The 24,168-nt window shown below is 46.0% G+C and overlaps 2 pseudogenes; one reads left to right on the plus strand and one right to left on the minus strand.

Annotated features, from left to right (window-relative positions):
* Positions 1-2,341: 2,341 nt before the first annotated feature.
* LOC131766016 (5S ribosomal RNA) lies at positions 2,342-2,450 on the minus strand (annotated as a pseudogene).
* Positions 2,451-21,684: 19,234 nt separating this feature from the next.
* LOC131765442 (serine/threonine-protein kinase MARK2 pseudogene) lies at positions 21,685-23,689 on the plus strand (annotated as a pseudogene).
* The last annotated feature ends 479 nt before the right edge of the window (positions 23,690-24,168 follow it).

Genomic DNA, 24,168 nt, shown 5'->3' on the forward strand with positions numbered 1-24,168 from the left:
GACACTGATGAGCGGGATGTAAATTGCCAACGGCCACTCTGGAGTAGTGTATGGTGTTTCCTAAAACATCTAAAAAACAGAACTACAATGCATAGGGCACTTCCACTCATTGGCGTATATATTCAGAGAACCAAAAATCGACAGAACATGGGCACCTCAAAGTTTAGGGCTGCTTGGTTTGCAAGGACCTCGGCTTGGGTACACTGAAAATATCCTAGGAAAGAGAAAAATGGGTAAACAAGTTGTGGTACTTATGTACAATGGAATATAACTCAGCCATGAAATCAATATCATAAGGCTACTAACAGCATAATGAGTATATTTAGGAACGATGATGTTAAGTAAAATAAGTCAGACAGAAAAAGAAACTTATGATAACATATCACTTACCGGGGTTTTCGAAAAATTGCTACACATGAACTGAACTACAAAACAGAACACAGAGTCACACATTTAGAAAACACACTTATGGCTGCTTAAGGGGAAAGGTGAGGTGGGGTGATGCATAAAACGAGAGTTTCAAGTGAGCACAGATACCGTTCCATAAACCAAATATGTAATAGACATGACCTACTCATTGCTCAATGAACTGGACTCAACACATCCTATTCACTGCAGAAGAATACATCTGCCTAGTAAGAATCTTAAAAAGTATTTATTGGGCTTCCCTGGTGGCGCAGTGGTTGAGAGTCTGCCTGCCGATGCAGGGGACATGGGTTCGTGCCCTGGTCCGGGAAGATCCCACATGACATGGAGCGGCTGGGCCTGTGAGCCATGGCCGCTGAGCCTGCGCGTCCGGAGCCTGTGCTCCGCTACGGGAGAGGCCACAACAGTGAGAGGCCTGCGTAACGAAAAAAAAAAAGTATTTATTGATATCTCTCTGTAAGTGAATCAGCTGGGTGTAAAACGGCATAAACACAGCATTGAAAATCAGCTAAACCCCATTAAAAAATAAACTATAAAAAAATAAAAATTAAAAAAGCAAACAGTGAAAGAAACATTCTTACAAAATTCTTTCAGCGGCTGTGATGAAACCTTGATTGACCACATCTAGACACACAACTGGATGAGACATAAGGCTGGACACTCTTGGGGCCAAGAGGATTGGTGAGGTTGGGTGAGCAAATGCAGACCCTTTAAAGTAATACTGCGTGGTACCCATTCCATGGGTCCCAACTCTCCAGGTTCAAGGGAATCTTCCTACAGCTAAAACATGCATAGGAAACTCATAGGATGGTACATTGTGTGATCAGGAAATGTTTCTAAAACACATCTCATTTTTCATCCCTGGTGCTCGGGTTTGCCATTCCAGCCGCTTTACTAACAATCTCCGCACTTGGAGAATCAGCACCTTTATTTAACCTCCTGTTTCGTACAGTTTGCAATTTGTCCAGAGGATGAACGGGAAGAGGGGGAACCAATGAGAGACCAGCTCTAGGTGTTTGGACAGGCACATGTCACTCTAATTTCCAATCAGGAAGAAGAATTAACCAAAGGCTCAGCCTGCCCCCTGGAACCAGAAAAGGGCCTGACGCAATCCTGTGGTTTTGCGGCCAACTCCAAAAAGGCGAGTTGAAAAATGGAGCTCAGGGGCACTGCAATTCACAAACCTGCAGTGTTATAAATGATAACAATTGTCCAAAAATATACTGAGGTAAGGAAATGAAGAGGATTTGAGATCAAGGCAGTATTGGAGGAAACAGTTTTCAAGAGGTAGATTGGAGTCGCCTTTAAAGCACCTGAAAAGCGGCAGAATTTCAACAATGATGCAGTTGGCCCAAAAAGGGCGTATGCGTTTTTTCCCTGAATATATTCAGGGAAAAAACGCATACGCCCTTTTTGGCCAACGAAACAAGCGGGCAATGCACATCAGTAGTACAAAGAAGTCTCACTTCGCATCGGTCAAACGGCCATCGTGAAAAAGTGTAAAACCCAGAAATTCAGGATAAGCCATGGAGAAAAGGGAGCCTTGTTATGCTGGTGGAAGGGATGTAAATTGCAAACGGCCACTCTGGAGAAGTGTATGGTGTTTCCTAAGACATCTAAAAAACAGAGCTACAGCGCATACGGCACTTCCACTCATGGGCGTGTATCTTAGCCCCGACCCTGCGGCGGAGTCTGGATCCGGGCCAGCCACCGCCAGAGCGTCTGGTGTGCCGCTGCCTTCCAGAGCCGCCTTCTGGCCGCCCTAGCCCCGGCCAGGCCGGCGGGGAGCGCCCCCTCTGGCGCGCGCTGTGGTGGGAGGGGCCTGCGGAGGTGGGGGCCTGCAGCGGTGCCCGGCCGGGGCGGAGGCGGCCTCAGCCCCGGGCGACTAAAGGAGAAGGCGGGGCGGGAGGCAAAAAGCGTACAGCACCCAGTATTCTCAGGTGGTCTCCCATCCAAGTACTAACCAAGCCCGACCCTGCTTAGCTTCCGAGATCAGGCGCGTTCAGGGTGGTATGGCCATACGCAGGGTTGGGGACCGCGGGCTGCCTCTTGAGGCCCAGCTTCTCTGGCGCGTGCGCCTTACCGCCAGCCCCGCGGCCAGCCCGCCCCGGCAGGGCCCCGCTGCCCGCCCAGCCAGGGGAATGGAGGTCTCGGGTACCGCGGGGTGGTGGAGGGGTTGGCGACCTCCCAGCCCAGGGCGGGAGGGACCCAGCAAACCCTTTGGCGCTTGGCGCCCCGCCCCAGATCCCGCATGTCTCTCACAGGGACGTGGCCCCGGAACATGTCCGGGGACGTGACAGGAATCATCTTAGCCAACTCAACCCCAGACATTGTGCTCCAGGATACATGCTATGTAGTAGCACACTTCCATGACCTAATGTCCATGGGAGCAGTCTTCACTATTATGGGAGGCTCCTACACTGATTCCCACTATTCTCAGGTTTTACAGTTAACTCAGCATGAGCAAAAATTCACTTCACAAGTATATTTGTAGTAGTAAATATGACTTCCTGCAGCACTTTCTTGGCCTCTCAGGGATGTCACTACGTTAGTCTGTGTGCCCTGAGGCACACACAACATGAAATATTTTGTCTTTAGGCTCATTCATCTCAGTAGCAGCAGTAATGCTAATACTCTTCATATTTTGAAAAGCATTTGCATCTAAACAAGAAGTCTTAGCAGTGGAAACTCCTACTCCTAACCTAGAATGGTTACACAAATGCTCTCCACCATATCCTATGTTTCAAGAATCCTATCTATGTAAGTGTAAAATAAGGAAGGACTCAAGTCCTTTTCAACCAGTTTCAAGCCAACACCGTAACAATTATGCCTTTCTCAATAAATGAGATAAAAGTAAAAAGTAATGTAGATTGGTCAAAGTTAAATCATAGGCTAAAATCCTGTATATCACTATGGCATATAAATTTCATCTAGGTTCTCAAGATACAACATCACCGATTATGGAAGAACTTTTACATTTTCATCATCACACATTAATAGTGATTTTTAAAATAAGTTCTCTAGTCCTCTATATTATTTCACTAATATTGACATCTAAACTAACTCATATACATACAACAGATGCACAGGTAGAGAAAATGTGAACAATTTACTAGCCATTATTGTAATCTTAATTGCCCTATCATCATTGTAAATCCTCTACATGATACATGAAATGAATAACTCTTTCAAACCATAAAAAACTATGGGTCAGTAATGATACTGAAGCTACAAATACACAGATAATGAAGATTTAAATGTTGACTTCTCTGTAATCCCCACATCGGAGCTAAAACCAGGAGAATAAATACTGATAGAAGTCAACAACCGAGTAGTTAGAGATAGTCGTTGAATATTAGTTTCATCTGAAATTGTTGTACGCTCCTGAGCTGTTCCTTCTCAGGCCTAAAAAGAGCTGCTATCCCAGGACGCCTAAATTAAAGAATCCTAATACCAACAGGATCAGGCCTATGTTGTGGACAAGGGAGCTCGTTTTTGTGAGTTCAAGACTGGACAGAGTGATATGGCTGAGATATGGAGTGAATCTGGAGCCCATGGGGATGCACTTTGCAAGCTCCAGGATAGGAATGGGGCCTCTAGGGTGCCACGCCACCCACCATGCCCTCCCAAGCAGGATCTTGGCAACATTCTCTGTCAGTGATGAGGCAGCCCTAGCACTTGTCACGCCCTGATGTTGTGTCCTATGTGGGCCCCATGCTCCTGGGACCACACCCCACACTCTTCAGGTCCATGCTACAGGGTCCTTCGTGCCTCAGGAGTAGAGACCACAGAGCAAGCAGTTCCCACCCCAACCAGCAGGAGGAGGGGAGGAGAGCAAGGGCACCAGGGGAATCTCACTCAGACAACAACAGCCCAGCGGTGCCAGTGGGGGCAGTGATGATGCAGATGAGGCACAGACCAAGAGATGGGACCAGAGGACCCAAAAGGCAGCTGGTCAGGTCCTGGCTCATCTGCACCCCGGACACCTTTGTCCCTCATACACCCCCTTCCTCATACACCCTCTCCTTAAATGCAAATTCTTCAGATGCAAACAGGCAGAGCTTCAGACTGAAAGTCAGCTCTTCCAAAATGACCCGTGAGCAAACACTGCAGGATTCCACTCCAGTGGGTGCCCTGGAGTCGACAACTCAGGGACTGAAGTGGATATGGGGGCCAGGGCAGCGGGAGGGAATGGAGAGGGAGACTCTCATGGTTGTGGAATTTGGGTTTTGCAAGATGAAAAGTTCTAGGGGTGGTGGTGATGGCTCCACGAGAAAGTGAATAGATCTGATGCCTCAGAAACGTGCACTTAAAATGGTGATGATGGTAAAGGGTACGTGACGTGTTTTATTTCACTTAAAATAAATTCTTAAAATTATGTCTTGTTAATTGAGATTCCATTTTGACTCCTCTTCATCACAGATGTTGGAGGCCCAGACACAGTCTCCTACCTTAGGGGCCATCACGGTACCCTCACAGAGCATGTGGGAGACCATTCTTAGGGGGGGGGGCGCTAGTCTGTGCTCAGCTGACCTCTGTCTAGGGGGACCCAGGCAGTGGTGACCCCCATAGATTAGTCATATGATATGCTATGATATTAATAGGATACCACCAAGTGTTGTCACTCACCAGAACACAGAGTAGCAACACGCTCAAACATGACTGACCTCATATGATTGTGACCAGATTAAGAGAAGTAAAGGAACCACAGGTTAACTAGGGCAACACCGTTAATGCAGTTTGGAAATCTCAAAGGGGACAGGACGCAGTGCAGGCAAAGAGCACATATGCAGTCTCCCCGTACATGTGATCCTGACCCATGAAGATGTGGTAAGACGCACACAGTCCCCGCACCCTATACCTGGGGTCACACATCCACACTCACCAGGGTGACACACCTCCCCAGACCCTGCACCTAAAGTCACACCTTCTCTCTCAACAGGTGACCCCTCCTCCCCAGACACCTCCACCTGGGTCACATGTCCATAGTCCCAGGGTGACCTCACCTCCGCAGACCCTGCACCTGGGGTCACACGTCCCCTTGGTCAGGACACCATGGCTCTGCTGGTGGCTCCCCTAATGTGGAAACAAGCTGGGTTCCTGGGACCTCCTGGGATGGGAAAAAGTGTCAGGTGGGTCTCCTCTCACCACACTTGTCCCAGAGAACTCCTCTTTTCCCTTTGGTTCTGTGTGATTTTAACTGTTTTTAAAGCTTTCATGCTAGAGTTGAACACACGACCTTGGTGCTGGCAGGCTCAGTCCTTTCTCGTCTCACCTACATGTTGAGAAAACTCACAGGGAAGCAGGGCTGAAAGCCAAGGGGCAGCTCTGGACACTGCTGAGTAGGGACAGTAGACTGGAAGGAGAGGTCAGCAGCAGCCTCAGCTGTTACCCATCGGCCTTTTGCCCACTCTGAGGTATCCGGCAATCAATTCACCAGCTAAACCTGCCTCTCTATGCACCATGTACATGCTGGTGAATTGGAATTATTGCCAGGTAGCCCTCCTGAGGATTCTCCACGAGCCCCAGGGAAGGTGAGCCTTGCAGGGATTAAGACGAAGGCCCCGACCATAGCACTGACCCTTGGGAGGACCAGGTCACCACACTCAGAAGAGAAGCTGTTATGTAGACAAGCCCACCTCAGCTCCAGACCCCGGACATCTAAGCACTGACCTTCAGATGCAGGCATGGAGCTTCCCAGTGCTGAGGCCAGGCCGGGTCTCTACCCAGGTCCCTATAGTCCTAGCACAGACATGGTCAGGTCGAAATGTTCTTATCATAGACAACACATGGTTAGCTCTAAACATAATCAGTAGACGGGACATGCAGAGGTCTAAATGTACCACATAGACAAAACTTGATCATGTTTAAACTAGCTTAGGGCTGATCTCATAGGAGGTACAGATCACACACATGGGTCTATCATCTTTGGACACCCACATCAGGAAACTGAACAAAATCTTTGTCATTAATCATTTCAACAGGCAAAACAGAAATGTTACCAATTTCTCTGGCCACCTGATGGTCAGGATCCACGGGTGAGCCACGAACTTCTTCTTATAGTGCAGCCCAGTCTGCTGCAAGGACAGACAACAAGTGGCCTGATTCCAGCCTCCCAGGCTTCCAGAAGGAGGTGGCCACACTGGAAGCCCAGGCAGGACAGTCCTGCATGTTCCGGGCCGGGAGATCCGGTCTGTCCATTCCGCTGGCCGATTCCAGGCAGGGCGCTCAGGGCCGCTGAGAGCCCTGCACTCAGGTCCTGCTTCCCTGCAGCGTGTGCGTCTGTGTGTGTGTGTAGAGGAGGCGGTGGCTGATGGCTCCCATGGCTTCCGGTCAGGTGACCTCATGCCCTGGGGCTGACAGCCAGCATGGACACTGAGCTGTCTTCGAGGGGAGGCACGGGGAGAAGTAGGGACACAGAAGCCATTGGAGAGGAGAACCCACCGTGGAACTCCTTGCACACTGGCTCGCCCCACCCGGGGACCCGCCTGCCCATCGTGGGCCGCAGGTCACCCCACAGCCCCCCACTCCTGAGGGCAGGGCACCTGCTCTTCCCACAGCACAGGGTCTCACATGAAGGAGACCCAGTGGGGACTGTCACTGTCACTGCCCCACTCCTGATACTGTGTTTGGGGAGAATGAACCCCCTTGACTGGGCGATGGGACCCTGTGAGGAAAGAGGTGGCGGCCCCATCCAAGTCGGGGCCTGGCTGAGAGATGGGAACACAGGAGCCAACTGCAGGGCCTGGAGGCCAGGCTAACTGGAGGGGCACCCCCAGCCTTGGCTGGGCTCTCCAACTGTGACATTGTAGCTTTAGGGGAACTGGAGCAGGTGAGTGAATGTAATGGGGATCTAAACTGGACCCTGAATGGGGCTTAAAGAAGATGTGAAGGATGTTACTGAGACAGTGATAGTCATTGGAAGACAGACTCTGTGTCAGGCCATCCTGCTCCATCCATTTAAATCCCTGAGATCTGTGACCTTTACATGGCTACACAGGATTGTTAGAGCAGGTACGTGCGGACATATCGGGGGCACAGTTCAGCCTGCAACCAACTTGCAAGTGGTTCCAGCAAACACACAGGTGTGCACTCAGGCAAGCACAGCACACACACAAACATACGCACGTGCACAGCACAAATATATTCACACACTAGCATATGAACACACATGCATGCATATGCCCATGCACACACATTAATGTGTGCAAGTGCACATACCTATGCACATGCATAGCATATGTATGCAAACAGGCACATGCACACGCATAGCACACACACAGGGAATAAAGTGAATCTGTAAAGCATTAAATACTGAACACAAGTGAAGCTGACATGTATTTTTGCCTTTTCTTAGCTTTGATGTTTTTCACAATAAAAAGTTTAAGAAAAAAAATAATGGCAAATGCCTCTTTTTTTTTTGCGGTACGCGGGCTTCTCATTGCCGTGGCCTCTCCCGTTGCGGAGCACAGGCTCTGGACACGCAGGCTCAGCAGCCATGGCTCACGAGTCCAGCCACTCCGTGGCATGTGGGATCTTCCCAGATCGGGGAACGAAACCGTGTCCTCTGCACCAGCAGGCGGACTCCCAACCACTGCGCCACCAGGAATGCCCACAAATGACTTTTGATTCATAGGACTTTCTGATGTTATTCCACAAATATTATGACAGGAGAAATGAATGTAGATATTGCATGTGTCCACTAATGGATGAATGGAGAATAAAAGCATGGTCCATCAATACAAGGGGATGTTATTCAACCTAAAAAGGAAAGCAATTCTGACACAGGCTGCAGCAGGGATGAACCTTGCGGGCATTATGCTCTGTGATGTAAGATAGACACACACAAAAAAGAAAGTGTTTGATCCACTCATACAAGGTCCCTAGAGCAGTCAGAAATATAGAGACAGAAAGTAGGATGTTGAGTTCTAGGCGCTGAGGGAGGGACGATGGGGAGTGAGTGTTTAATGGGGACTGTTTCAATTTTGCAAGATGAAAAAGTTCTGGAGGACGAGGGTGGTCCGATTTGCACAACAGTGCGAAATACTTCTTGACCCTGAAATGTGCACTTAAAAATGGTTAAGATAGTAAAGTTTATGTTATGTGTATTGGACCACAAGTTTTAAAACTTTTTAAAAAACAACAGGAAATAGTCCATGAATACCACAAGAGGCACAACTTCACTAACACCTGAGGAATTAAAACCCTAAGAAAAATACTGTGCATACACCTACCAGAATGGCAGACATGAAAGACATAGTATCAAATATCAGCAGGATGTGGAGCAATGGAAAGCCTGGTACGCGGCGGGGGAACGCAACCACTTTTGAGACAATCGGGCCTCAGATAGCGAAGTCCGTGCACACAGATCCGCAGTGCTCCTCCCAGCTGAACACAAACCCACCAGCCCTGCACCAGGACACATGGACACGGACTCTGCAGCCACAGGAACCAAACCTGAAAGAACCTGAAGGCCAGCACAAGCGATGCAGAAATGAACCATGCACGCCCCTATGAAGGAATATTCCACAGCAATGGAGTACATTTTGTTTAAAGGTAGTAAAACTATAAAAATTATTTTTGAAAAAAACTATATTCACAAAATGAAAGAATCTATAGTTCTGGCACCTAGGGATTGTCAAATGCACCTAAAAATGGATTGTTGTGGAAATGTTTATTATAAGGAAATTGACATATTCTCTAGGAAGGACAGCGTGAATGGGCCTGCTACATTTTCTACACTGAAGACATATACAGGTTTTGATTCTACTTCTGTTAACTCAAGTGGGGCTTCATTGGATTTCTGCTACTGCGGAGATAATCAAATTCTGGGTAGGGGTCAGGAGAAAATTAGTCATAGGTGTTCTTGTGTAATAATTACTGTTGAAAGTGTAAATGATCCATTTATCAGAAAGACTGAGAATAGGATAACTGCTACATTACTTTGTATGAGATTGTCTGTGCTATTGTCCCTAGAGCTCCAGTGAGTATTTTGAATGTGAAGCTCATCCAGATCTGAGGATGGAATAAATGGCTAGGTGTGATATGACTAATATAAATAATATGCCTACATTTATATTAACTAGTGGATAAGATATGGGAAGAGGAATTCATGTTGTGAGAGCCAGGGTTAAGGCTAGCATTGGGGGCAATAATATATAAATAGATGATGTTGATGGACATAGTGGTTCCTTAATAAGTAATTTGAATACCTCAGCAATGGGTTGTAATAATCCATGGGGACTGATGATTTTTGGCCCTTTCTGGATTTGTATATAGCCTAGGTTTTTCCATTTAGTTAATATGAGGAATGTTATGGTGAATTACATTGGGTAATTTGTGAAAGAATGTTGATTATAAACATATTCTTAAGAAGAGGACTTGAACCAGTGCAGATAAAGGTTTCTGTTTTACATAATTACCGGGCTCTGCCACCATAACAAACCCTGTTCTACAGTAGGGTATGTATAAATTAATTGGATGTAGATTATATCATCATTTAGTTTGAAGACATTTTGTAAAGTAAGCCGAATTGCTCTTGTCCTTTCATACTGGAAGAAATCTGCAATAGACAGAAACCAACAAGGATGATTCCAGTGTGAACTCAGATCATGCAAGACGTTAATCGTTGAACAAACAAACAATTAACAGCAGTTATACCATTGAAATGTCGTGATCCAGCATCAAGGTCATAAACCATATTGCCAATAAGAACTCCAGAATAAAATTCCACTGTTATCCCTAGTACAACTTGTTCCGTTGATCAGTGTTTTAGAAGAAAAGGTGATAAAGCATTCTGACTAGTTGGTCTAAATTTTAATCACTCAGAGGTGGTTTTACTCTCCAAAAAATAAATGGCGCACGGGCTCAAGGCACACCAGCTTCAGTAGTTGTGGCACTCAGGCTCAGTAGTTGCGGCCCACTGGCTTAGTAGCTCGGTGGCACGTGGGATCTTCCTGGACCGGCGATCGAACCCGTGTGCCCTGCATTGGCAGACGAATTCTTAACAACTGCAAGACCAAGGAAGTCCCAGAATCGCAGTCTCCTTTTCAATATACCTTAAGTCCAAAGAATCCAAGGAAAATTGTTAAAGAAAATAAGACAATAAAATATTGTAAGGACTCTAACAGAAGCAATAGTACACAGTTCATATAGACACATCCCAAGCAGTTGCAAAGTATATTAAAAGGGAGGCTGCAATTTAAAAAGACAAAGATAAATTATACCCACAAACTCCCAATCTGTCCTGAAACGTTGCAATCTGAAACCCTATTGTAGAAAGCAGAAGTTTCCAGGAGACATTCTGCCAATGAAGGACTCTAAACCCTCTGGTTGGATAAGGAATTCTGGAAGGACGGTATCCTCACTCAAGGAGAGCAGGTTCCTATACTTCTCTCACATCACATCCCTGTACAATTCCCACTGATCTTGGTCCAGGCTTTCTCACTCCTCTTGAGAGAAATCGATGGCCACATCCTGGAATATCAGCAGTCCTTGAAATTAAAAGTACACATGCCCTGTGGCCACGGAAAGAGTTCATAATGTGACCCAAGAAGAAAACATCAAGTTAAGAGAACTGGTTTTGATTTAGAAGAGTGTCTTCAATTATTCACTAATATATATATATTCTTTTTCTACAAAGTAACTTTCTCTACCTTATTTCTAAGTACAAGAAAAGAGTATGGCATGTGAGCCACAAAACCAACATACAGACTATACTTATCAGGAAAAGAAATGATAAAATGATGGTTTCAAAAGAGGCATATGCATTTTGAGTCTTTTATTTATATCAAAGTGGATAAAATGTGTGTATTTCTCAGACAGAGAAGACATGTCGAGGTAGAAATATACCTTTCAACTATTCATGGGTATAGAAGTACACTGGAGAGATTGTAAAAGTGCAGATTGTGTTTCAGTAGGTTCGGTGGGCCTGAGTTTTATTTTTTTAACAAGCTCAATTTAAACTAGTGATGTCACAGTCTCTGATTCATTGAGGACAATTGTGAAGAGCAGAGACATAATTAGAAAGGTAAAAATTCATATTTAACTTTGAACTTAAAGTGTTTTATGGATTTTACACCTATAATAGGATAGTAAGCACAGCAGCAACAATCACTTGTGAATATTTACTATAGATTGTGTATCTTTCTAACATTTTTGTGTAGGATTCCAGGAAAAAGGCCTGGGTTGCGGCCACAGTGGGCGGGGCCCCAGGGCGGGCCGACCCTCCAGGAACCCCGACAAGGCCCTGCGCTCCTGGCGGCTCCTGCCCCAGGCGCCCCTCTTCCTCCCAGAAGGCCTCAGGGCAGAGCGGCCCCACCCCCTGCGCCTAGAACGGAGCCCTCGTTTCCGCAGAGCTGGAACTCCAGGCTCGGGGTCTCTTCCCTCCGCCGTCACAGATCTGCCCCGGAGCCCGAGGGGAGAGCGGCCTCACTGAGGCTGCCGGCTCTGGAGGGGCCCCGGCGGACGAAGCCGCGACAGTGGTGGGGACATCGGGCCAGATAAGTGGGTGCCGACCCTCCGCCTGGTCCAGTGCCCGGGCTGCCGCGCAAGACCAGTTTCTGAGGGGCAGGGGCTCGCTACCACCCGCTGCTGCTGTGCAGAAAGAGCGGCCCCCAGCGTCTGGTCCCGGGGAACTTTGGTCCCTCTTCTCGCCCCTGCCCTCGGCCTGGCTCCTGGGGCCTCAGGAACGTGGGGAGGAGCTCGGCCTGAGCGTCCCGAGGGGAAACAGGGCAAGGGAGGTGCAGGGTCCGGCTGCGGCCGAAAACTCCTCCCGAGGCTCGCGGGCCCCTTATTTAGCCGAGCCCCTCTGCGCTCCTTTCTCCCTGAGCTAAAGTAGCGGAGGGAGCGGGCAGGGCGGCTGTCTGGCGCAGGTAATGGGGAACATCCAAAGGTGATTGTTAACTAAGGAAAACCAGCTCTCCCAAGGTGAGGAATGCAGCGCTTTTCTTTGCATGGGAAGATGTCAGAGTCTGGGCTCACTGAAATCCTTCCTTTGATATGCACCTCAGCTCTCTGGGGCCAGTATTCTGTATTTGCATATCCTGAGTTCCTCAGGGCCCGCCAGCTCACATTGGAGGGCTGCAAGTGCTGATGACTGTGACGTCCTTTGTTTACTGAGATGGCAAGAAATATTCCGTTTGTCACAGACTTGAGGGGCAGACAGTGAAAAAGAGTCAGAGAGTCTCACTCGGCATGTACCTTGGTTTACATATAGGTAATATTTATACTTAATTGTGCTAATAGAGGTTCTGAAGTCCAATCACCTTGTACACCTGCCCTCTAGGTATTAATTTCAGCAATATCCTAAGATAAATGCCTATAGAATTGACTTAATCCAGTTAGATAGGATAATAATTTTTAAAGGAAACCCAATGGAAGTATAACAACAAAACCTTTACCACTAAAGGCTGGGTCTGGAACAACGTAAATAAATGTTCCATTGTTAAAATAGTGAAAGATGTATTCAATAGAAATATCAACAAAAATGACAAATAGTAAGGGCGGCAGTGTTGAAATGTTCTATCTTTATCATTCAAGTGGCAGAAAATCATTTATTAGTAGGCACTGGGGCCAGAAGATGCCTGCTTTTATATCCTAGTCATATTTGTGCAGTTGTTTCAACGAGTAACTTAAAGACAAAATGGAAAAACAAGGACGTTTGTGCCTGTGGTCATGTTGATGTGAAACCAGGGATGGCCACCTTGTGCCAGGTGAGTTAAGTTTACCTGGCAGGTAGGCTGCAGAGCTGCTGAGAAGCCAGGGTTGGAATTTTTCTGCAGGGTGCCCCTTAGGTTCTGTGACTCGACTGATTGTGAGTCATGTTTCGGGAAAGACCTGATCACAGGAAAAGGGTGGGAACAGAGTGATTTGGGGAGGAGCTAACAACATTCATCACAGCTCATGGCCTGAATGAATTTTACAGAAACAGGAAAAGAAATGCTTCTTATGGAATCAGAGAATGTGAGGGCTGGACAATCCCAGAAAATGAGGAACACCTATCCCATTTTCCAGATGGGCAAACAGAGGTCCAGCAATGTGAAATCCCTCACCCAAGTTGCACCCGCCTCTCCTCCCCACTACCTGGTTCATGAAAGCAGGACACTTCCTGTCTTGATCACTGCTGAACCTCCAAATGGGCCAGGCATCTAGCGGCTGCTCCAAAAATTTCGGTTGACTGTAGGAACAATGCTTTTTCTTTCTTTCTCACTCTTATTCAGGATTGGGCCAAGAACTCCCCAGGGTGCAATGTAATTGGATAAATGTAGATATTAGTTGAGTTTTGTTGTGATGAGGACTTAGGCTTTGAAGGTAACAGACTTGGTTCATAACTTGGTCCTGCCACTGAAGAGCTGTTTGGCTTTGGGAAAATTACTAAACCACTCTGAACTTATTTCCTCCTTTGTAACGTGGGGATAAATCTATCTGAGCCAGCAGAGCACCTGCATGCGAGATGTGCACTAAATATTGGTCTTTCTCACTCTCCCACGCCATCTCTCTGTTCTTCCCAGAGAAATTGTACAGAAGGATATAGTACTTTTTAAAAATAATTATTTAATTAATTAATTTTGTCTCATTGGGTCTTCTTTTCTACATGCGGGCTTTCCCTAGTTGCAGCAAGTGGGGGCTACTCCTTGTTGCAGTACACGGGCTTCTCGTTGTGGTGGATTCTCTTGTTGCGCTTGTTGTGGAGCACTGGCTCTAGGCGTGCGGGCTTCATTTGTTGTGGCCTGCAGGCTCAGTAGTTGTGGCACATGGGCTTAGCTGCTTTGCGGCATGTGGGATCTTCCCGGACCAGGACTCAAACCCATGTCCCCTGCCTTGGCAGGCAGATTCTTAACCACTGCATAACCAGGGGAGTCCCAGAATAGCAGTCTCCCTTTTAATATACCTTAAACCCAAAGAAACCATGGAAAATTGTCACAGAAAATAAGGCAAAATATTGTAAGGACTCTAACAGATGCAATAGTACTCAGTTCATATAGACACATCCCAAGCAGTTCCAAAGTATATTAAAAGGGAGGCTGCAATTTAAAAAGAAGAAGATATATTATACCCACAAACTCCCAATCTGTCCTGAAACCCTATTGTAGAAAGCAGAGGATTCCAGGAGACATTCTGCAAATGAAGGACTCTAAACCCTATGGTTGGATAAGGAATTCTAGAAGAAAGTTATCCTCACCCAAGGAGAGCAGACTTAACATAGTTAAGTCTCTCTCTCTCACAACTAGCCCATTTAGCTCCAGGTTCCTTAGCGCACCGACGCACTTACACAGCGTTTAAGAGCTTTACACAACTAGAAGATCACATCTTTATTTCTTATCACAGGAACACGACTTCTGTAAACTTTATTTCTGTCACAACCTAAACCAAAATTATTGTAAAATGAGTGATTTAAACCATATATTTTATCATAATGAAAAAGCATCTAAATTTTTTTAAAAAAGCGTCTGCTCTGTGCTAAGGATTAGAAACAACTCCTGCCCTTAAAGCATTCATTAAGGAGGGGGATACATAAACTCAAAATTTCAATCACATGAGATAAAGGACCATAACCTTTATGCACAGAGGTTCCTATGGAGGCAAAAAGTTATATCGAAGTGACGGCTTCATGATAACCCTGAAGTACAATCTAGAAAGATGAGGCTATGCAGAGTTGAAATATGAGGCGCATTAACTGCAGAGAGCATCTGTGAAAAGACACTCAAGCTTGACACCTGCTGGGCACTTTAAATACTGCAGGTGGCCGCTGAACCTGCGTGTCCAGAGCCTGTGCTCCGCAACAGGAGAGGTCACAGCAGTGAGAGGCCCGCGCACCGCAAAAAAAAAAAAAAAAAAAAAAGTCTCAGACCTATGATTCTTGGTATCATCTTGTGGGTAACCTAAGTATCTCCCAGGCCTTCAAACACCTGTCCTCCCAAAAAGCCCAAATCTGAACCTTGGGCCCAGACCCATCTACCAGGCCCTTATAAAGCACTGAAGATGAAGATCCTCTTGCCACCCCCAATCCCTTCCTACTGTGCTCTGTATCTCACAAAATGATGCAGCTGTAAACTGTCACCCACGCTTGCTGCCCTCCCTTTTCTAACTGGTCACCAGACCCCACTCATTCTGTCTCAGATCTCCAAAATCCAGTCCAACATTTTATAACTTAAGTGGGACCTTTAGATTACAATTCATGCTGCACACAATCAACTGCCTTCCACATGGAGGTCTGAGTGAGCCTCTAAACCAGAAGTCCATCTCATTGTTCTTTAGGGTTTCCCACAGCCTTCAGGATAAACATCCAAAGTTCTGACAGGACAAACAATGCCCCTTTCTGTTTGTCCCCACTAGGTTTCCAGTATCAACTCTAATTTCTTTCCAAAACCCTGAGTTCCAGTCCTGTACATTAGTTTTGCCATATTTTCTTATATTTCTCAACCTTTGACACACTGCTCCCTGCTGCCACACCAGGAGATTCTATTATCCTTAGAAAGGAGGGCAAGAAGCCTACCCTGAACTTTCCCTTTTAAGACTCTGTGCTCTGCAATGGGGAAAGGTGGGGGGGAGGGATAAATTAGGAGTTTGGGATTAACATATACACACGGCTATATATAAAGCAGGTAATCAACAAGGACCTACTGCATAGCACAGGGAACTCTACTCCATATCCTGTAATAACCTGCATGGGAAAAGACTCTGAAAAAGAATGGATATATGTATAACTGAATCACTTTGCTGTACACCTAAAACTAACACAATATTGTAAACCAACTATCCTCCAATATAAAATACAAATTAAATTAAAAAACAAAAAGATTCTGTGCTCTGTAACACCAGAACTCACTCCTTCCAGAGCACTAACTACTGTCCTTGTGTTTACCTGCTGCCCAGTAGAAGGGGAGGTTACCTAGGGCAGAAGCATCGTCTCCAGCAGCCCTTGGTTCTGACAGCTCTTTCAAGTGCCAGGATACTTTACACACATAACCTGCTTAATTAATTAATTAATTCTAAGAACCCACAGAAAGAGTGGTTTTTAATCTCATTTTAGAAGTGTGGGGATTGTAGTGCAAAAGAAACCTGCCCAGGCCACAGAGAGCATAAGCCCTGGAATTCAAGCCCTAAGCTGCCTTCACACCGTTGCTCTTTCCACTACATGATACGACTACTGAAAAAAGATTATTGTTTTCCTGAGCCCTGTTTTAATGGAAAGGAAATGAAGCGGGGATATATCTATTTCCTAATCGCTTTGGTGTGTACCAGGCAAAGTCATTCAACAGACCAGGTAAGATCTGTGCAACAATGAACGATGCTCCAAACTGTGCTATGTGTTCTACATTGTAGAGTCTACCAGCATTAACAGAGTGAGTCCTTGTAACCGCCACAGAGAGTGGGTCCTGTTAAGCCCATGCTACAGATGAGAACACTGAGACCTAGAAGCCTTAAGGCACTCGGGCAGGGTCACCGAGCTGGCAGGAGTCCTAGGCCGCACGCCCCGTCTAGTGCACGCACACCCGGGCACTGGACACCGGTTCGAGTGCCCACCCTCCACCTTGCACCATCTAAAACCCCGCTTCGCGGAGCCCAAACGAGAGCCCCTGGAAGTGGGAAGTACAAACCTGTCTCGCCAAGCCATGGCTGGCAGAAGCTCTGGATACAGATCAGGGGCAGAGGGTACTCAAAAGCGGCGCCCAGTCGACCCCGCGGAGGCGGTCGGTGTTAAATCCAGCAGGCCCTCCCATAGGGAAGCGTGCACAACGGGCAGAGGCTTGGAGTCCTGCAGCGTGCACAGGCCCTCATAGCGCGAGAAGAGGTCGGCCGCGCTGTCCCGACGCAGCTTCACCGAATGATCATGGCCTGAGCGCGGCCTCGGGGACGCTGGCTGTGGACACAATGCCCACACCCGCCTGGGGACCCCGGCTCGCCTCCCAGCCCCTCGGGCGCCCACCGCCCTGCGGCTGCGGCCCCGCAGCGTGCGAAGGATCCACGTCGCACCCAGAAGGCATAGGGCCACGGGCCCCAGCTAGGCCGGCCCCTCCATACCGCACTCCCGCGCCGTCGCATCACCGGCTGTTGGCGCCAGCCTCACTGCCCTCCGCGCTCCGGGATACAGTGCAAACCAGCAGGGAGCCCCTTGGAGGCGGGGCTCGAGCTCCTCTGCGCGCTCGCCGTGCGTCCGCACGCAGCTCCGCCTCCCATGGGGACGCGGCCTGAGGAGCAGGGGTGGGAGCTTCGAGACTAGGGCGGCCCGAAAGGTAGGAGGTGTGGAGAAGTTGGGGTTTCCAAAAAGCGTTTGTTGACTGATCCAAACAAAAGTGAGACATGGTTGTACCAACGCATTTTAAAAGTAGTAAAACTTTCGATAAGTGTCTGTGCTCGCCCAGCCCAGGAGAGAACGTGCACTCCATGAGGGACACATGAAAGGCTGAGTGAACGTCTGCCTGTGGTCCCTTCCCAGGTGCACGGGTGTGTGAATTTCTGCGGAGAGCTCTTAATTTCTGTAGTTTCTGCTGACTTGAGACGGTGGTTGGCAAATGGTGACGTGTTCCATGCATTCAGGACATCATCGTGGTTACTAATAATCACTTTCTTCTCTCTGTGCATGTCTGTGTCCTAATATTTTCTTTTTATAAGGACACCAGTCATATTGGACTAGAGCCCACACATTTGACCTCATTTGACCTCAATTACCTATTTAATATTTAAGGGCCTTATCTCCAAATACAATCATATTAGGAGGTATTGGGGGTTAAGACTTCCACATATTAACTTGAGCAGGACACAATTCAGCTGACGATAGAAGGTAAGAGTACTTTAAGCAAGTAACTATTTTTTAAAGTGAGTTGCTTAAAGATATGAATTTACTCAAGAGGAACAAGAAGAAATTACATAACACTGTACGTTATACAAAAATATTAAATTAATCATCATAACATTCCGTGAGATCCGCATTAAATTAGACTAAACAAGATGAAGCAGGGCTTCCCTGGTGGTGCAGTGGTTCAGAATCTGCCTGCTAATGCAGGGGACACGGGTTAGTGTACTGGCCTGGGAAGATCCCACAAGCCGCGGAACAACTAGGCCCGTGAGCCACAACTACTGAGCCTGCGCGTCTGGAGCCTGTGCTCCGCAACAAGAAAGGCCACGATTGTGAGAGGCCTGTGCACCACGATGAAGAGTGGTCCCCACTTGCTACAACTAGAGAAAGCCCTCGCACAGAAACGAAGACCCAACAGAGCAAAAATAAATTAATTAATTAATAAACTCCTACCCCCAACATCTAAAAAAAAAGATGAAGCAACTTATCCAGAATTGTATAGTTAGTACTTTCCAGAATTTAAACCAGGTATTTTCCCAGTTCCATTCTACATTATATTTTCATTTCATTATTTGAAATGACTTTTGAGTCTTCATTTTGCTTACTTTCTGAAGTTATATGGGGATAGAATGGAGTTGGATATTTTCAGTGACATTCACACATGGGGAAGGAAATTGAGTCCACAAGCTTCCGCGATGTTTCCATGGAGAACGCTAACAACAGGACCAGAAACATCGCTATCCTTTTGGTTCAATCATCTTTTGTAACACACTACAAGAATTAATTTTAAGAAGCCCAATGTTTTCCAAACTTTCACCAAAGGGCTCTGTGGGGTCCTCTAATAATATCTAAGAGACTTCTTACTTTCACTTTCCAAGCCACTTAAGACCAGGAGTTCTGATTGTTCTTTGTGAGAAAATCAAGTGACAATCATAGCTCATAATTTAGGATGGTTTCTTCACGGCCCAGGCAAAACCTAATACACAGTAATAATCATTGTTAATTGCATCTATGACAATGATTAATCGGGTACCAAAGAGGTGTATAAATTGGGAGAAATTATGATCAAGGAGAAACATAGGCCACAGATATTTAATTAATGCTCAATTATTTATGAGTTTAACTTTGGTTAAGCTAATTTTCCTTCCTGTAGACAATTTCCAATTCATCTCCACAAGGAGACCAGAATAATCACCTTCCAATACAAGATTTATTCAGTTCCTTTAATTAAGAGCCTACAGTGACTTCTGCATTCACTCTACGAAGTTTTACTATGAGAGGAAAAGAGCCATTATATTTTGTCTTGAATTAGATATGCCACCATACTTGACTTAGCTCATCTTACTGGAAGCACTTTGAGGGCACATCCTACAGTCTTGTCTTACATCCTGTACAGAATCAAGCCAAGGGATTCACACATAATTACAGCTGGAAAAACACTTATTCTAGGTTGATACTTTTAGCCTTTACCACCAAGACTTTATCACCAAGACCTATCTTTACAGTCTCTAAACAGAAGACCTTCTTGCATTCCGTTTTCATATTGACTAGGAATGTAAAGGGAAGAGCTGAGAAGTAGCCTTAGTCTGCTAGCAGCCAGCCCAGATAAATCATCGGTGGAGATATTGTTTCTTTCAAAAGATATAAACATAAGAGGAAGTCCTAGAGTTTATAACAATTGTGCCAATAAAATTCCATGAAAACCTAGAAATCCAGATGCAGATCAGTAACATATTGGTTAAATAAGCTGTTATGTTCATGCAATGGACAAGTGTACAGACATTAAGAAGAACGAGATACTCTTTTCTATGAGATTCTCTTTTCACTGAACTCATCAGTCCTGCAAAGACAATGTTACGTAATAGTTTTTCTTTAACATTATATCAGGCATCTTCATCTTGTCCTGCATTTATTGCCAGTGTTACTAAAGCTTAGCATTTACCTCTTTCTCTTTTAGACCTATAATTTCTTCTTACTGTGGAAGCATTCATCAATCCCTATTTTACTATTTCTTTTAAATTAGAAATGAATATTGAATTTTATAAAATATCCTTGGGGGATATTTCAAGTGATTGTATAGTTTTGTTCTCTTTTGACCTTGTTATATGGTAAATTATATTTTGTTATTTTATATTATGCTATTTATTATATATGATATGTTTACTAATAACATTTATTATATTATAATTACATTATTATTAAGGTAGTATTTTGTTTCAGATAGACAAAACAACCAGTGGAATAGGAAGCATCTTGAAATTAGATGCAAGAGCATAAGGGAATTGAGATTAAAGTAAAATTGACATTTTGGATCAGTAGCAAAACTATTCAACAAAAGTGGGAAAATATGGCTATCATTAACAAATTCTAGATGTAGCAACTAGTTAAAAGTAAAAATATAATGAAACTGTAAAAGTATCAGGAACCTGGGAGACTTGAAATAAATTATTCATGAGGAACACCTTTCTAAGATACAAAGAAAAAAGGATACATTTAATTATATAAGAATTAAAATTTTCCTCATGGCAAAATGCACTACAAAGGTCAGAAAACAAGCAAAAGAAATTGGGAAATATATTTAGAAATAGATATGCTTTCTTTACAACTTTTGGAAAGTTTTGCTAGATATAGGATACTTGGTTGACGGTTTCTTTCCTTCAACACTTCAAGTACATTGAGCCATGCCATCTGGCCTCTGAGGCTCTTGATGAGAAATCTGCTCATGACCTTCCCGGCAATTCTTCTCTCAGCTTCATAGACTTTCATAACGTACTTTATCGGGTCTTATGCAACAGAACATTTTGTATAGTATTGTGAAGTCAGTTAAGTTGTAACATTATTTTGAGACCAGAATTTAAGGAAAAGGAATTGAATATTTCAAGTGTAGACATTACGAGGTCTTTAAAATTATTACACATTTTCAAACTAGAAATAAAAAGGCCACTGAAGTATCCTACAGATTTTAATTTATAACAAAGTGAATACCAATATCTAATAACACAAGTAAAGAAAAATTTCTTTGGGATCCTTTTTCCTAAGTGTAAAGGGGCCTTGAACTCAAAAAGTGAGAAAACCACTGTGGCTTATCCCCAGCTTTGATGGGTCCATTTCTTGCTCTGACCTCACAGTGCACCACTGTTATGAACTTCACAGAAGCCCTATAGGAGCCCAGCTGGGACCAGGTTTTTGGTCCTTAGAGCCCAGGAAGCTGCTTTTGGTGACCTGACGGCCTTGGACCCACAGTTACCTTGTTTTTTCCTTGTTTCTGCCATTTTGTTGATTTTTTTTTCTCTTTACTCCTTTTTATTTTTCTCTCTTCTTTGCCTTTTTCTCATTTTTCTTTATTTTTCTCTCTGTATCATTTCTTAGAGTTTTAAATTTTTTCTTCTCAATTTTTTGGTGTTTCTTTTCCATTTCTTCTGCTTTGCTTTCTTCCTTTCTTCTTTTTCTCATTTTTATCTTAATTTTAGTTAGTATTGCTAGATTAGTACAGTTCGCATAGTCAGTATTGTTGGTATAGTTAGCATAGTTGGTATAGTTAATACTTTATTAGCATAGTTAGTGTAGTTAGTAGTAGTTAGCGCTGTTGGCACAGTTAGCATAGTTAGCGTTGTTAGTTAGGATAGTTAGCATTGCTAGTTAGTGCTGTCAGTCAGTGTAGTTAGGTCACAAGTATGCAGGGCCTCACAGCCAACTGTGCTGACAAGGAGGCTCATATTGATGATTATGAGATCCTCCACACCATTGGCGAAGGCAGCTTTGCTAAAGTGAAGCTGGCCCGGCACATTCTGACCGGGAGACAGGTGGCTGTAAAGGTCATTAAAAAGAGGCGTCGGAGCTTCTCAACTTTCCAGCAGCGACTTTTCCGGGAAGTGCACAGTATGAAGGCTCTGAATCACCCCAATATTGTAAAACTGCTGGGGGTGATTGACACGGAGGAGACAATGTTCTTAATAATGGAGTACCTCAGTGGTGGGGACATGTACACCTACTTGAACATACATGGCCGTATGACAGAGGCACAGGCCCGAGGCCCGTTCCAGCAGCTGGTCTCTGCTCTGCAACACTGCCACCAGAGGGGCATCGTGCACCGGGACCTGAAGCCACCGAACCTCCTCTTTGATGCCAACATGAATATAAAACTCACAGACTTTGGCTTCAGCAACAAGTGTGATGACAGCAGGAAACTGGACACGTTCTGCGGCACAGTCGCGTATGCTGCCCCGGAACTCTTGCTGGGGCAGAGGTACAGCGGCCCTGAGGCGGACGTGTGGAGCCTGGGAGTAGTGTTCTACAACATGGTAACTGGGTCCAGTCCCTTTGTGGGAAAAGACGTGCAGGAGCTGCGGAAGCAAATCTTAAAAGGGCAATATCCCATTCCAAATTACCTGTCTGTGGAGATAAGGAGTTTATTACAAAAAATGATCTCCCTCAAGCCCAGTGACAGAGGCACCTTACCTGACCTCATGAAGCACCCATGGGTGAATATGGGCCAGAAGAAGCCACTCCAGCCACCCTGTGAAGAGGACCTGGAGGTGACAGTGAGGAGGATTCTGGACTCGATGTGGGACGAGATCCAGGACGGAGGAGAAGGCAGTGTGAGCTCCAAGAAACCAATGGTGGGGTCCTCCATCATAGCTGCAGGGCCCTTCTCCTCCGGGGACCTCAGTGGCAATGAACTCGAGCCTTTTCCAAGCCCTGAGTTGTCCACCCTGGAAACCAGGCGGCTCCACCAGGGAGAAAATATGCAAGAGCAGGAAGACCAGCAGGCAGGGCAGAAGACCAGTGAGCCTGCCTGTCCCCCACCCAGCCTGGACTCAAGGACTGCCACCCCCAGCCCAGCCCACCAGTGTGGCCCTGGAGCATACCCCTGCACCAGCAGCAGGACTGGAGCCCCAGCGGGAACCAGCTGCCCCCTGCATGTGTCCAACACTGGAAGGTCCTCCCACGCTGCACAGCCTGAGAGTATGTCCTCATCCATTCCCTTTGGCCACAGCCAGAAAAAGCAAGGGGTGGCTGGGACAGTCTGGAACTTTTTAAAAAGGCATCTTGGTGGTTGTTGCCAGCTGCCCAGCAAGAGGCGTCGTAATAAAGTGAGCCCATCTGAACCCCATGGGTGACCGAGGCAGGAAGGTCAGGCCGCCGCGCTCCCTGGGACCCGGTCCAGTGGAAGGTGACTGTGTTCTCTGCACGGCTTTCAGAAGCATCGTATCCAAGACCCTGGCCAGCTCAGAGGATGGTCCAGAGCAGCCAGGGCGACTGAGAGGCCACGGTGGCTGCAGGTCCGCCCCTCAACCCTCACCTGGGTGAAACTTCAGAGACTGGAGTGTCATTCCTGTGGCACGTCTCCCCTCCCCCAGTCTTCTGTCTTCCATGTTGGTGGGGGAGGGGGCGGATAGTTCTTGTTCCAAGAACTCCTTGGTTCTTCCAATTCTAGTTAATAAACTTGATGCTCCAGAAGGATGTATCACACTCTGCTTTGCGTCTTCCCTGCACAGAATTGGGGCTGTGCATTTTCCAGTTAGACAAGTGTGTAACCATGTAGTGCTTGGAGCTAATCAGAACAACTAAAGGGAAAAATGACCTAAGAGAATTAGCACAATGACTCCCAACAGCAACAACTGCTGCCCTGCAGGGCAGAAATGCAGAAAGTGTGAAATACCTTCCTGCACTAACATTACCGAACATTTTCAGAAGGGCCGAGGGGAACTTTTGGTCCCTGCAGCCTGTGTTAATGACAACAGAGAGGCCCCTAAGAGGATAAGAAGGTCCCGTGAACCAGCCTGTGCGCGGTGTGGTAAGGTCCCTGTGCAGCTGAGTTTCATGACTGTCACGCAGCAGTTGGGCTCTCCTCTTCCCCCGTGCGGAGGGGCCCTGATGCATGGGTGTATTTTATTTTTTTGATGTGCACCATTTAAAAAGTCTTGTTACAGTATTCCTTC

Source organism: Kogia breviceps, chromosome 11 (assembly GCF_026419965.1).
Source record: "Kogia breviceps isolate mKogBre1 chromosome 11, mKogBre1 haplotype 1, whole genome shotgun sequence".
Taxonomy (NCBI): Eukaryota; Metazoa; Chordata; class Mammalia; order Artiodactyla; family Physeteridae; genus Kogia; species Kogia breviceps.